General features: G+C 32.2%; 1 long non-coding RNA gene across 1 annotated transcript; it reads right to left on the bottom strand.

Annotated features, from left to right (window-relative positions):
* Positions 1–10,626: 10,626 nt before the first annotated feature.
* LOC149498952 (uncharacterized) lies at positions 10,627–12,933 on the bottom strand. The gene is made up of 3 exons (XR_016319654.1): positions 12,457–12,933; positions 11,633–11,698; positions 10,627–10,817 (listed from the first exon to the last, which is right to left on the bottom strand). It is a non-coding gene; the product is annotated as an uncharacterized LOC149498952 (long non-coding RNA).
* Positions 12,934–16,424: the final 3,491 nt, after the last annotated feature.

Genomic DNA, 16,424 nt, shown 5'->3' with positions numbered 1-16,424 from the left:
TAGTATAATTCAAAGAGAAGGATTACAAATTTGTCATGACTTAAAACTCCAAAGAACTTTGAAATATGAGATGCATAAAACTAAACAAGAATTAGGATCATTTTATAAACAATTTGATTATGGTATGACCTGTACCCAGAATTGTACAGGCCAGTGTTCTCAACCTAAAAAACATTATAAAAATAAGCATTATAAAAAACATAATAGATCTAAACCAAGCCAAGATAAATATTATCATAAAGAAAAGTCAAAACCCCATAAGAAATATAAAAGAAAGCAACCATATAAATCCCCAAATAAAACTTCTTATAAAGATTTAACTTTTTATAATTGTGGTAAAAAAGGACATACGTCAAAATTTTGTAGATTCAATAAAAAACTAAATGAATTAAACCTAGACGAAGAAGTACTAAATAAAATTCATGAACTATATCTCGATTCAGACACCACAGAATCAGAGATAATAGAAAGTGAAAATCAAATTGATGAACTAGGAACAACAACTAGTTCTTCAGAAAAATCTATAAATATGCTTACTAAAGATCAAAGTACACTTTTAGAAGTAGTAAACAATATAACTGATAATGAAACTAAAGCTCAACTTCTTAAAAAATTAATAAAAAGTTTTGAAGAAGAAAAAGAAGTAAAAGAGATAACTCCTAAACTCCAGCCTAATACTTATGATTTAACCACCATATTAAATAAAAATAAACATAAAAATATAGAAGTGGAACTCTCCAATAAAGAATTACAAAAGGAAATTAAAACTCTAAAGCATGAAGTAAATGAATTAAAAACACAATCTCAACAACATGCTAAGAAAATAAAATTATTAGAATCTCAGCTTATATTTAGTTCTTCTTCTGAAGAACCAGATGATGACATAAAAGATGAAATAAACCAATTAGAAGAAGATGAAGAAGTAAATAGTAATTTTCTATTTTTATTGAAAGAAATTACTTCACGAAAATATTTAGTAAAAATAAACATTAAAATAGCAAATGATTTTATTATAGATGCAATCGCATTATTTGATACAGGAGCAGATTTAAATTGTATAAAATCAGATATAGTACCTCAAAGATATTGGTTAGATACTAAAGAAAAATTGAGTACAGCTAATAAAACTAAATTAGAAATAGTAGGAAAAGTAGAAGCCTTGATTGTAAACCAAGATTTAGAAATAAAAACAGTCTTTCTAATCTCTCCTCAGATAAATTATATGGTAATTTTAGGAACACCCTTTATAAATTTAATAACACCTTATTCTGTTAAAGAAGATTGTATTAAATTCAAAATAAGAAATAAAAAAGCTAGACTTGAATTTACAGAAAAACCTAAACGAAAAAATTTAAATTTATTAAAAGCTCATTCTATTAGAACCTTTGAAATCAACTCATTAATAAAATCCAAGGAAACAGATTTAAAAGATTTAAAAAATAATATGTGTTTAAAAAGAATTAAAGAACAATTAGAAACTGAATTTATACAAAATAAAATTAAAAACCTAAAAGATTATATGGAGAAAAAACTTTGTGCAGATCATCCAAATGCTTTTTGGAATCGTAAACAGCACATAGTTGATTTACCATATGAAAATACTTTTGATGAAAGAACCATTACAACTAAAGCTAGACCAATTCAGATGAATTCTGAATTAATAGAACATTGTAAAAAAGAAATCAAAGATTTAGAAAATAAAAAATTAATTTGTAAGTCAAGAAGCCCATGGTCATGTGCGGCATTTTATGTTAATAAAAATGCAGAAATAGAAAGAGGAGTACCAAGATTAGTAATAAACTATAAACCTTTAAATACAGCATTAAAATGGATAAGATATCCAATTCCAAATAAAAAAGATCTTCTAAAAAAATTATATAATGCTAATATTTTTAGTAAATTTGACATGAAATCAGGTTATTGGCAAATACAAATTGCCCCTAAAGATAGATATAAAACAGCATTTACAGTTCCTTTCGGTCAATATGAATGGAATGTAATGTCATTTGGATTAAAAAATGCACCTTCAGAATTCCAAAGAATAATGAATGATATATTTAACCCATATTCCCAGTTTTGTATAGTCTAAATTGATGATGTGTTAGTATTTAGTCAAACTATTGAAAATCATTTTAAACATTTAAAAACTTTCTGTATGATTATAGAAAAAAATGGTTTATCACTTAGTAAAACAAAAATGGATTTATTTAAAACTAAAATGAGATTTTTAGGACATTATATTGAACCAGGAATCATACAACCTATAGAAAGGACTTTAGTATTTGGAGAAAAATTTTCTGATGAAATAACTAATAAAGTTCAACTTCAGAGATTTCTTGGTTGTTTAAATTATGTCATTGATTTTTACCCTAATTTAAATTGTATGATAAAACATTTACATGATAGACTTAGGAAAAATGCTGGTCCCTGGACCAACAAGCATACACAATTGGTAAAACAAATTAAATCATTAGTTAAAGAAATTCCTTATTTATATATTCCTAATCCAACTGCCTTTAAAATTGTAGAAATCGATACATCTAATATAGGTTATGGAGGCATATTAAAACAACAAATCAATGGTAAAGAACGTATAATTCAATATACGTCTGGACATTGGAACCAGACACAGATAAACTATTCTACTATTAAAAAAGAAATTTTAAGTATAGTGATATGTATAAATAAGTTTCAATCTGATTTGTTAAATCAAAAGTTTTTACTTCGTATTGATTGTAAATCTGCAAAAGATGTTTTACAAAAAGATGTTCAAAATCTTGCCTCTAAACAAATTTTTGCTAGATGGCAAGCACTATTAAGTATTTTTGAATTTGATATTGAGTATATTAACGGTAATGCTAATAATATACCAGACTTTCTGACTCGAGAATTCTTATAGAACAATGGGAAAGAAGAAGGATAAGGGCAAAGAACCTAAACAAGAATCCGATTCACCCACTAAAGCTCTTTCTGAGCATTCTGAAGATCTCACTAAAACCTTTAGTAAACAAACCCCTTCTAAAGACCTTAAAAAATGGATTGAGGAACTCACTCAATCTCCAGAAGTATTAAAGGCGTTGCAAGGAATGGCATCTCTTCCACAGAAGATACAGGTATGACTTCTAAACCTAAAGCGATCGTATCCGCTCATGGTACGGCTAGTCTGTCTCAAACGGTAGACAGTAAAGACTTATCAGATCCGTTGATGGCTATGGATTTGCCAAAAATCCAGTATTCTAGTACTAGTAGTATACATAAATGGTTTGTAAAAAATATTTATGATTATGAAATTGAAGTTGAGGATGGATATAATCATATCAATCCTTGGCAAATTATAAAGCAGTATTACCCTGAGGATTGGTATTTTGTTCCCACTGATCCTTCAAAACCTCAGGAATATTATCATAATATTTTAATTGATACTGATTCAGTAAAAATCAAACATACTTTTGATATCAAAATGTCACGACCCGTTTCCGTGGGCCGGACCGGCGCTAGGGCCCAGGTAAGCTTAAGGCCCCGAGGCCCGTAGTAAGCCTAAATTATCCAATTTGTCTACCTATCTTGCCCAATTAATTCATCAAAACAGTAAGCCTCAATCTCAATTAACACATAATATCTAACCAGGGCCTATTCACAATAAATTATAATCACATTATGGGCTTACTGGTTCACCTGCAGCTAATTACATAACATTTAATTTATAGTATAGTGCTAACAATAAGTCCAATAGTAATACACAACCCTATAACTGCGGAGTTCAATAATAATCTGATAATAGAGTAACTTATACATCCAAAATTAAATAACAGAAATATAAAATTTACATTTATAACTCTGCGGAGAAGATTGCAGAGCTTCAATCAAATCAGCTGCTTCTTAGTACCTGGGAGGTTTGGAGAGAAGGGAGTGAGTTTTGCAACTCAGTGAATAATAATGAATAATACACACCACATACAGTCAAGCAAAATGCACCCTAGTATACTGAATGAACACACAACAGTCAATCATATGACATTACATCAGCACCCACAAACAATATCACCTTCAAATAATCACATCACGTGGAAATTAGTCAGTGGAGTCACCGAACCCCCGATGAGCCGTCCTCCCACATGGCTCATCCTCTCACATGTGCACCAGGGAGCCGATCCCCCATACTGGCCGACCAGTCTAATCCTCACTTGACCAGCCCTCTCATTGTTTTTCCATTCTCTCTTTTCTTTTCCATACCAACAGGAGGCAACCCGGTGGTCTCTATTCAATCTAGATCATCAAGCGCTCACAACAGGAGGCCACCCTGCGGGCTGCAATCAAATCTAGATTTTCAGGTGCGCAACAACAAGCGGCCATCCTGTGGTTTCAAAATAAACAGAATTATCAGGTTCACACGGGGGCGCCGATCTCCCATTTACCCGGCTAACAGAAACAGAATCAGGATCCATATAACAGAATCAGAATATAACAGAAATCAAAATCAGGATCCATATAACAGAAACAGTCTCACAAACCCATGGTGACCCACTTCATCCCAATTCCACACAAACAAGGCACAGTATATGCACAGCACAAGTAATCAAACAATTCTTTCAATGTATTACACCAAATCCATCCAAATATACAATTATACCATAAATAAGGTTTGTAAAAAAAAATGCTATGCAAATGCATGTTGATCTGCATTATTTATTATTACTCACAGTGATGGAGAGCGAAATTCTAGCTTTGATTCTGTCCTGGAGGAGCACTAGATGGACCCGGGCGATCTAAGAAATTTAAGAATGACACAAAACAAAAGTAACTATATCAGATAAAGTATTTCTTTACCACTCTTAGAATTTTATTTTATATTCTAAATTTTTCTACGTAATTTAATCTCGATTTTAATTTCTTTTCTGTAATAAATTTTTATTTCTCTATCTAACTCTATTTTATTTATTTTCTTCTGAAATCTATTTTATTTCCTACCAAAATTTATTTTAATTTCCACTGAAATTTACTTTATTTTCTACCGAAATTTCGGCAACATCTCCTCTAAAAATTGGACTATCTACCTGTTAAAATATCAACAATATACCAATAATTCCAAACCACACAGCCCATCCATCGGACAATCAATCAATTCACTTTCTCCCATCCTCCATAGTCTCCATATCAACATAAATTTATAAATGTTTCTTTAATTCTATATATTATCATTTCCTAACAAATTCATTTATTACTCGAATTTAATTCTAATCAATCAAGTAATTTTTATTAATCAATGGATCAACACTAAATTAAATTAATTTAATGAATCAAATAATTAAACTAATCAGTAGATCTAACCAAATTAAATTAGTTAACTAATCAAAATTGCTAAATTAAATTAATTAATCAAGATTGCTAAAATCAATCTCATTAACTAAATTACTAAAATCAAATTAATCAACTAAAATTAAGCTAACTAAAAGTACTAAATTTAATTAACTACCATTAATAAAATTAATTTAATTGGCTAAAATGTATTTAAAGTAATGTATACCTCGAATATATTTTTTTTTGTCGAATTTTTTGCTAGATCGGAAATTTTCACGCATGCCGGATTGGAGCTACGCGCGTTGGACGTACAAGCAGATGGCCGGAGTCGGGCTGGAGCGGCTGGACCACCTCAGATCGACGTGAAGGAGAGACTGAGTTGCAGTGGTGGCGCGATCTGGCGGAGGAACGGGTGGTGGCGTTGCTGTGATGGAGATCCGCTCGAGCTGGTGTTGCGCTGGAGCTGCGTGCGGCTGCGACTGGCGTAACAGAAGGTGGAGGCGGCGCGCGGTGGTGGTCTGTGGAGGATCGCGCCTGCTGGTGTTGGCTGGACCCAACGCAGACGCAGTCACAGCAAGAAAGAAAGAAGAGAGGAAGAAAAAAAGGGAAAGAAAGAAAGAAAGAAGAAAAGAGGAAGAAGAGAGGAGGAAGAGGTGGTGGTGTGGTGGTGGGCTGGAGGTGGCGCAGAAATGGTGAGGGTGAGAAATGAAGGTGCAGTGCTGGAGATAAAAAAAAGAGTAGATTTTTCTAGATGGTTTGGGTCGAACCGGTTCGATTCGACCCAAATCTTTGATTTTCAATTGGTTTTCGGCTTTTTCAATCAGTTTTCGGTTCGGTTTCTCACAGTGTTCGCATTAAAATATTGAAATAAATTTCCAGGCTATCAGTTTATTAAATTTAATTAGAAAATCTTTGAAAATAAAAATTCGGGTTGTTTCAGTCCTCCCCCCTTAAAAAAAAATTCGTCATCGAATTTTGAAAATAACAAGAAACTAGGATACAACAATTGTTTACGACAATGGTGGTTATACTTCTCACAAAATGTTGCTAGTTCATTAGTCAGAGTGGTGAATCTAATTTTTCTTAAATTTATTAATTAAGACAAACCAATGAACAGACCTGGGAAGAAAATCTAATTTATAGAGGATAAGATGATTATAAGATAAATCCATCCCTAAAGTTATCTACCTTATCACCATAGTTAATTTAAACGTGAATTGTCCTATGTCTACAAGTTGTCACCTCAAGTCAAATATTCATAACTCAAGACAGATTCGACACTAATATTCACCTTTACACGTAAGAATTTAAGTTCCTTATAACCTCTGCTCAAGTAAGGGTTATGAATCTCATTAGCTATATATTATGTGACCTACGTTGATGTATCGCCTCATTTATCTCCCACTAGCTATTATAGGCAATGATCATCACTCAATAAGACGCTCATGCATAAACCAAGTATTAAATCTTTTGATACAAGACTCTACATATTCAAATTTACTACTATCCCAATTAGAATCCTTATTTCAAAATTCAAAACCTACATGATGACTCATCCATTTTCCATCAATTCCAAATATTAATATCATTGCTCCAATAATCATGGAAGAAGTTTATAATTAGATAAGATGGTTGCTGCCAATTCAAGGACGTTTTCGATTATTATCAAATGCTTCCATTAAGTACTATTTGATCATTTCCAATTAAAGAGAACAAATTCTTGCCACTACAAGCTTACTTCAAACAAAATCATGACATTTCTCTAGCTAAGTGCTATCAACTGATAGGAGATCTTGGCTTCTCTCCCAAGCACATCACCTATTTAACAACTTAACCATTTTCCAACGAAAGATAGATATACAATCTCTTTTCAAATCCTACTAATAAGAATCCCATAACAACTAGTAGTACATCAGCTATGTAGAGAGAATTTAAATTCACCATCAAGTCCCTATTTTAGTTAGTGTAACTTATCTATCCCTCTTTCCAAATTGTCAATACCATACCATTTCTTAACTAATTATGACAAGAACTTATGAAATTAGCCAAGTTAGTTGTTACCATGCCGGATAATTCTTAATTCATTTTTCTAAAATTTGCAAATGCCATTCTATTATACTCAATTCCATAAAAAAAATCCAGCCTACATTTTCTTTTCTTTTCTTTTTTTTTTTTTTTTAACAAACTTAATTGAGATGTAAAGTTCTCCAAACCAATTTACCCATTTCTTCTGTCTCTAATCAATCTTTTAGACCTAAGTTTATGTATCCAGAAATCAAGAATCTTAAACTAAGTAGTGCCTTTTGCTCTAGCTAAGTAAGAGATCAAGAATGTTAAACCCATAATTCAACTCCTGATTAGACTATGTCCTTTGTCTTATGTTTATTCTTAATCCCATGAATGCCCATGAATATTCAGATAATAATATCATTGGGTTATTCCTTTTCTCCAAGTCTATTGTAATGTCTATTACCTGTAAAATTTATACCTAATATGATCTAGGAATATCCTCAACATCTGAGTTTTAATGTATCAGTTCTCAAATGGACCTAACTAATTAAGTATTCCCTTTAACCATTAGATATGTCGCAAATAGCCATTTATAACACAATTCTATTCATTCAATCATAATTGCCACCAATTGCTAAGAAATTCAGAATAGCTTTACATTGACTCCAAATCATATATGAATGACTCTCATCCTAATTGATATCTCAATCATTCCAAATGAACAGTAAATTAAAACCCGGTTAGTTCATTGATATATAAAATACTCCAGATACCCTTCTATTCCCTAGAGGCGTAATTATATCTCCCTTTCTCCATCCAATAAACTAAGTAACTTATAAAAATGCACTGAGTAATAGGAATTTCTTATTCTAACTACTTTGCATCAAGACATTACATTTATTCATATTCATCGTCGTCTCAAGCTGAATCTCATGATTCTTCATCAACTCTTATTTCCAGTTATTAGTATTAATAACACTTATCACTTGTACATAATACATTTATAAGCTCAATATATGGATTCAATTAATATAACTCATAAAACTATTTTCTAACTACATATTCTAAACTAATTATTCTAAAGCATCTTTTAATTTTCTAAATTTTCATAAATCTTAAATTTATTTACCGGATCAAATTACTATTCATGATCATTTAAATTCTTAATATCCACCTTATCTCTATTCTCCATGAGATATAACAAGAAACTTTTCAATTATACAAATATTATTCTCCTCTATTCTTTATATTCAAATTATGTTTAAATTATATTCAACCTATAATTTTCCTAATATAATTATCACCCCAATATAATAGCGTTTTAATCCCAAAACCACTAATTGCCTTTGTTATCTTTTACTTTTATTTTATTATACTTGGTCCATAGACTTAGTCTGACTTATTAAACATCCTACATGTACTAGGATCTAAATTATATCCTGTCTAATACACTCACTAGATACTAAACTTTCACCGTATTAATTCCTAGATTATACTAACTATCCTTTAATTATATATACCACCCTTGTAATTCTATAAACGATTCAACCTCATTGCCCCACTTATCATTTTTCTACCAGACATTCCTTTATATTCCGGAATGTCCTTAAGATTAGGTCCATAACTCTTTCATTACTTGTAAATACTCCTATTAACTATTAGTCAATCTTTTTATCAATTCTTGATCAATTTGTCTTAAAATTTATTCTCGTATAAGCATAGTGAGATCAACGCGAACCACAATTTTTTCAACACTCGTGAAATCCCAAAATATAAAAATCTTTATCTTAGATCCTCTAATGTATCATTATTCCTATTTGCATCAAATCTTCTAACAGTTATCCTTAATTTGTCAAACCTCTAAATACTAGCTATCTTCATTTAAATCACATTAATTCATACTCCTCACCTTTATGTATTTGATTCTTTTCTTAATATTCATTCTTACTTATCTAATTCATTGGTACAACATCAATTCAATAATTGGATAATTATCTCTCCAGGTCCGATGTCATTCATCAATACACTTAATCATCATGCCCCACTATTTACATAACATAATTACCTTAATTCCCTTATAGAATTGTTCCTCGGATCATAAAATCTCCCATTAAATAAAAATCATTGTTTGTACTTTACATACCATCGAGTGTGCAACAATTATTTTAAACGTCAAAAGACTAAATACCATTAGATAAACCATAAGATTCCACAAGCCACACAATATCCACCACTAAGTACATAAAGATTAGAGTAATTTATCTCTTACTAAAAATCGCGATTTACTTTTCTTTTAACCACAATAATTTATATTATTCCCTATATTCACACCCTAAAAAAAATAGTTGATGAATACAACAATACACTTTACTCTACCAAGCAGCGATTATTCATAAATAAAACTCACTTCATATAATAATTCCACCAATATTATTCTTTATGAAAAATACTCATCACCAATTATCATATCAAATCACACCAAATCCTTCAATATTCAAACCTTATAAAAATCATGTATATCCATTCCATCCAGAAAAATATTTATCTCAATAATTATAAGAAATTCCACTAACTAACATTATGTAAATTTCATCAAATACATATACTAATTCAATACTCTAATTAAATAGACTCTAATGTCCTCGAATCCAAATCATTTAGTTCTCTTAATAAATAATTAGCAACTCATTCTCAATTCCGCAGGCACACATATACACACATTCCTGCATTTTTATATATGTATTCCATATTCAACACGTATTAAATAAAAATAGCACACTTTCATCATCTAACTTCAACTTATTAATCCTATATAACTTATCTTCTTACCTACTTAAATTATATATGAATATTATTTATTCCATAGAAGGATTCTAGTTTAAGTTTAAACCATCCCCTTAGCATCATTAGCTAAATCACATCTCTAAAGGATAAGGATACAAATTTTAATCATTAAACAACTTGACTTTAACCTGACTGCGAACAACGCTGAAGAGGAAAGCAAGGAAGACTATGTCAAGACATGACAGGAATTACTCCACAGTTACATCTAGACTTATGAACTTTTGCTCTGATACCACCTTTGTCACGACCCGTTTCCGTGGGCCGGACCGGCGCTAGGGCCCAGATAAGCTTAAGGCCCCCGAGGCCCGTAGTAAGCCTAAATTATCCAATTTGTCTACCTATCTTGCCCAATTAATTCATCAAAACAGTAAGCCTCAATCTCAATTAACACATAATATCTAACCAGGGCCTATTCACAATAAATTATAATCACATTATGGGCTTACTGGTTCACCTGCAGCTAATTACATAACATTTAATTTATAGTGTAGTGCTAACAATAAATCCAATAGTAATACACAACCCTATAACTGCGGAGTTCAATAATAATCTGATAATAGAGTAACTTATACATCCAAAATTAAATAACAGAAATATAAAATTTACATTTATAACTCTGCGGAGAAGATTGCAGAGCTTCAATCAAATCAGCTGCTTCCTAGTACCTGGGAGGTTTGGAGAGAAGGGAGTGAGTTTTGCAACTCAGTGAATAATAATAAATAATACACACCACATACAGTCAAGCAAAATGCACCCTAGTATACTGAATGAACACACAACAGTCAATCATATGACATTACATCAGCACCCACAAACAATATCACCTTCAAATAATCACATCACGTGGAAATTAGTCAGTGGAGTCACCGAACCCCCGATGAGCCGTCCTCCCACATGGCTCATCCTCTCACATGTGCACCAGGGAGCCGATCCCCATACTGGCCGACCGGTCTAATCCTCACTTGACCAGCCCTCTCATTGTTTTTCTATTCTCTCTTTTCTTTTCCATACCAACAGGAGGCAACCCGGTGGTCTCCATCCAATCTAGATCATCAAGCGCTTATAACAGGAGGCCACCCTGCGGGCTGCAATCAAATCTAGATTTTCAGGTGCGCAACAACAAGCGGCCATCCTGTGGTTTCAGAATAAACAGAATTATCAGGTTCACACGGGGGCGCCGATCTCCCATTTACCCGGCTAACAGAAACAGAATCAGGATCCATATAACAGAATCAGAATATAACAGAAATCAAAATCAGGATCCATATAACAGAAACAGTCTCACAAACCCATGGTGACCCACTTCATCCCAATTCCACACAAACAAGGCACAGTATATGCACAGCACAAGTAATCAAACAATTCTTTCAATGTATTACACCAAATCCATCCAAATATACAATTATACCATAAATAAGGTTTGTAAAAAAAAAAATGCTGTGCAAATGCATGTTGATCTGCATTATTTATTATTACTCACAATGATGGAGAGCGAAGTTCTAGCTTTGATTCTGTCCTGGAGGAGCACTAGATGGACCCGGGCGATCTAAGAAATTTAAGAATGACACAAAACAAAAGTAACTATATCAGATAAAGTATTTCTTTACCACTCTTAGAATTTTATTTTATATTCTAAATTTTTCTACGTAATTTAATCTCGATTTTAATTTCTTTTCTGTAATAAATTTTTCTTTCTCTATCTAACTCTATTTTATTTATTTTCTTCTGAAATCTATTTTATTTCCTACCAAAATTTATTTTAATTTCCACTGAAATTTACTTTATTTTCTACCGAAATTTCGGCAGCATCTCCCCTAAAAATTGGACTATCTACCTGTTAAAATATCAACAATATACCAATAATTCCAAACCACACAGCCCATCCATCGGGCAATCAATCAATTCACTTTCTCCCATCCTCCATAGTCTCCATATCAACATAAATTTATAAATGTTTCTTTAATTCTATATATTATCATTTCCTAACAAATTCATTTATTACTCGAATTTAATTCTAATCAATCAAGTAATTTTTATTAATCAATGGATCAACACTAAATTAAATTAATTTAATGAATCAAATAATTAAACTAATCAGTAGATCTAACCAAATTAAATTAGTTAACTAATCAAAATTGCTAAATTAAATTAATTAATCAAGATTGCTAAAATCAATCTCATTAACTAAATTACTAAAATCAAATTAATCAACTAAAATTAAGCTAACTAAAAGTACTAAATTTAATTAACTACCATTAATAAAATTAATTTAATTGGCTAAAATGTATTTAAAGTAATGTATACCTCGAATATATTTTTTTTGTCGAATTTTTTGCTAGATCGGAAATTTTCACGCATGCCGGATTGGAGCTACGCGCGTTGGACGTACAAGCAGATGGCCGGAGTCGGGCTGGAGCGGCTGGACCACCTCAGATCGACGCGAAGGAGAGACTGAGTTGCAGTGGTGGCGCGATCTGGCGGAGGAACGGGTGGTGGCGTTGCTGTGATGGAGATCCGCTCGAGCTGGTGTTGCGCTGGAGCTGCGTGCGGCTGCGACTGGCGTAACAGAAGGTGGAGGCGGCGCGCGGTGGTGGTCTGTGGAGGATCGCGCCTGCTGGTGTTGGCTGGACCCAATGCAGACGCAGTCACAGCAAGAAAGAAAGAAGAGAGGAAGAAAAAAAGGGAAAGAAAGAAAGAAAGAAGAAAAGAGGAAGAAGAGAGGAGGAAGAGGTGGTGGTGTGGTGGTGGGCTGGAGGTGGCGCAGAAATGGTGAGGGTGAGAAATGAAGGTGCAGCGCTGGAGATAAAAAAAAAGAGTAGATTTTTCTAGATGGTTTGGGTCGAACCGGTTCGATTCGATTCGATTCGACCCAAATCTTTGATTTTCAATTGGTTTTCGGCTTTTTCAATCGGTTTTCGGTTCGGTTTCTCACAGTGTTTGCATTAAAATATTGAAATAAATTTTCAGGCTGTCAGTTTATTAAATTTAATTGGAAAATCTTTGAAAATAAAAATTCAGGTTGTTTCAGTAAAAATAAATCTGTAATTTCTTATTCTTCTATTCAAATAAAACGCGTCATTCATCCCAAGGATTGGCCCGTATCTTTTTTATATACTCCAGTAAGATTTAAAGTTTTACATAAACACAATCCTACATATAATTATTTTGACTATAAAGAAGCTTGGGAAAAAGTTTTTTGTATCCAAAATCCTACTACCACTCATTCGTGGTTAGTATATTTTGATCAACATATCAGAACTGATTTAAAAATTCCAAATTGGTTTAAAAAGTGGTGGCAGTCAAGAGGTATCTCTGAGGAAATCATTACTCCTGAGATCCTTTCTTTATATCATTATTTTAAATCCCATTATAAGCCTAATCCAGGAGAAGTTCATATACCATCTTTGATGTATTATTGTATGACCTTCTTAACCCCTTAGGTATACCAATGGTATTTTGATTATCAGTATGTCCCAGGAACTCAAATTCCTATGTTAGTAAAAAGACACAAAATAAAATGGTGGGGCTCTTTCAAGAATACCACCACTGAAGTAAAAATCAGTCAATGGATACAAACTAAAATAGCCAGCTCCTCTAAACCAGCATTAACCTATTCGAGTACATTAGCTATTCCAGATCATCCTACATTTGGTATCCAGAAAGCCCAATGTCAAGCCAGGTTAGACGCCGCTAAAACCCCTGAAGAGTATAAACTGATCTGTCAAGAAATGTTTCAACAACTTTCTACCAGTTCAGACCCTCCAGTAAATCCATCATCCAGTAAATCCTCCTCTAAAACAAGTCATAAAGGCAAGACCAAAGTCATTTCCTCTTCATCTTCAACTGTCTCGATATCTTCTTTTGAAGACAGTGATGATGAAGTCTCCACGATAAAAATCAAAAGTAAAGCGCATAAAAAAGCAAAAGAAAGAAAAGAAAAAATAAAGCTAAAAGAAAAAAGAAAAGAAAAAATAAAAAGAAAAGAAAAGAAAAAGAAAGACACATCATCGTCCTCATCTTGTTCTGATTCCATGTAAAACAGGCACAAGGAACCTTATTCCTTGATTTCATTATTTGTAAAACAGTAAAGGCCAAGCTACTATTTCCACAGTAGAAGCCAAGTTACTATTTCAACAGTAAAGATCAAGATTCGATGGTAGACCAACCACTGTTCATCTACAGTAAAGATCAAGATTCGGTGGCAGACCAACCACTGTTCATCTACAGTAAAAGTCAAGATTCGGTGGCAGACCAACAACTGTTCATCAACAGTAAACGGCAAACAGTAAAGATTCCCAATTTTCTTTATAAAAAGGGAGCCTCTCCCCTTGTGAAGGCATAACCTAATACGCATAACCTACTACCCTCTCTAGATAACTCTTTCTCCCTCTCAATTCTCAATTCTTTGTAAGCATTCAGTGGAAGAAAGTTTAAATTCTAAAACCTTTGTAAGTTTTAAATATTGTATTTCATATTTAAATATTGTATTTATATTTTGTAACTAAATAAAAGTTTGTGTTTTATTTTAAATTGTTACATCTTAAGTCCGTGTTGACGGCACATTTCTCTTCTCCCTCCACACTCTGACTTAATTCTGGGGATCCCAGGTTAAGGTTGCAGGAACCCTAAACCAGTTAAAATTGTTGTTGTGATTTGTTTTGTTGATAAGTATGCTCTGTGGATGCAGCCTAGTCTGATCTTCCACATCAGAAATATTGTTTTGGTTGTTATAAATTAACTTTATTATTAATCTTTTCATCATAGCATTTACTTTAGAATCAATATATTGGTAAACTTAATTTGTTTTGCTTTGTTACTATAAACGGTCCTCTTTGTTTTGTTGGTATCAGAGCCTGTCCCTTTTGTATATTACTAAGCATCTAGACTAATAAAGAATTCATTTAAGAAGTATCATAGATAGTTTTGGGTATGCCTACTGAACCCGTTTGATGGCCGTGTGTTGAAAGGCTAAGTAAGGGTATAACCAGGCAGTGGCCGCAACTTGTTGATCTTCTAAAATGGATCCTTTATTGTGTAGATCTGCTAGTAGTATTAAATCGGATGATTCTGAATCTTTAGAAATAAAAAGGGTCATAAATAGAAATGAATTAATTTTACAAGATTTTGGTAAAGCTATTGATGAATGGGAAATACCTAAGGTTGATAAAGAACAAATCTATAAAGTTTCTAAATTTAATTTATGGAAAACTGATTATGTAATAAAAACAGAAGAAAGAGATTTTCAATTAAGTAAACCATTTGAAAGAATTACTCTTCTCTCTTCTAAAACTTTACAACAACATAAAAGTAAAAAATATAAGTATATTCATATAGGATTAATTCAAGTAGGTATAAAACCTTTAACTAGAGAAGGATTAAACACTAGTATTTTAGCAGTGGTAAGAGATGCCAGATTTTTAAATTTTCAAGATTCTTTGTTAGGATCTGTTGAAACCAGTTTAAGTGAAGGACCCATATTTTTTGAAGTATACCCAGATATGACTATCTCATTAAATGATATAATTTTTTTAGAAAGTATGGTTCTAGAAATTAAAACCCATAATTATATAATGAAGCAAGGATCAATTCCTATAGCCTTAATATATAAGATTCATTATAAAGCAATGAACTCGGCATTTGGTACTAAATATAAGTTACAACCTAAAGTAGGAGAAACACGATTCCTACAAACAGATTTAACTAAAACTAATACAGTAATTCCTAAAACTATTCAATGGAAAGACATAACTCTACCAGAAGAATGGATCTTAGAGGGAATAGTACCTCCTCCTATTCCAGATAAGGTAAAACCAAATATAAATTTACAAAAAATAGAGCAGTATGAAGATGGTAAAGTTACATTAAAATTTAATAGAAGTCAAAGTTCTAGATATACAGGGTCATCATCTTCTATTGTCACAGATGAGAATGAAAAACCCTCTTCAAATATACCTTCAGTAATTTATGCAAAATATAAAGATACTGAACCTAAACCTATAATTCAAACATTGGTCAAACCCAGATATTCTACTTCAGATATCCCATGTTTAAAGATGAAAGGTGTTGATTATAGCTCTTCAATTCCACAAGCAGTTTATAATCCTGTCGACACCTATATAAACCAGCAATCAAATTTAGTAAATTCATCACCTGAATCACCAACAGCTTCAGCTATAACTGAAAATATAAATGAAATAAATAGAGAACTAAATGTACTCAGCAAAGAAGACATTGAAAAAGGACTAATAAAAGAAATAACAAAAACTAAAAAT

This window comes from Jatropha curcas, chromosome 1 (genome assembly GCF_041381405.1).
Source record: "Jatropha curcas cultivar XTBG-Jc1 chromosome 1, XTBG_Jcur_1.0, whole genome shotgun sequence".
NCBI lineage: Eukaryota > Viridiplantae > Streptophyta > Magnoliopsida > Malpighiales > Euphorbiaceae > Jatropha > Jatropha curcas.
The sequence above is the reverse complement of the archived record's forward strand: the minus strand, read 5'-3'. Positions and strand labels throughout refer to the sequence as shown.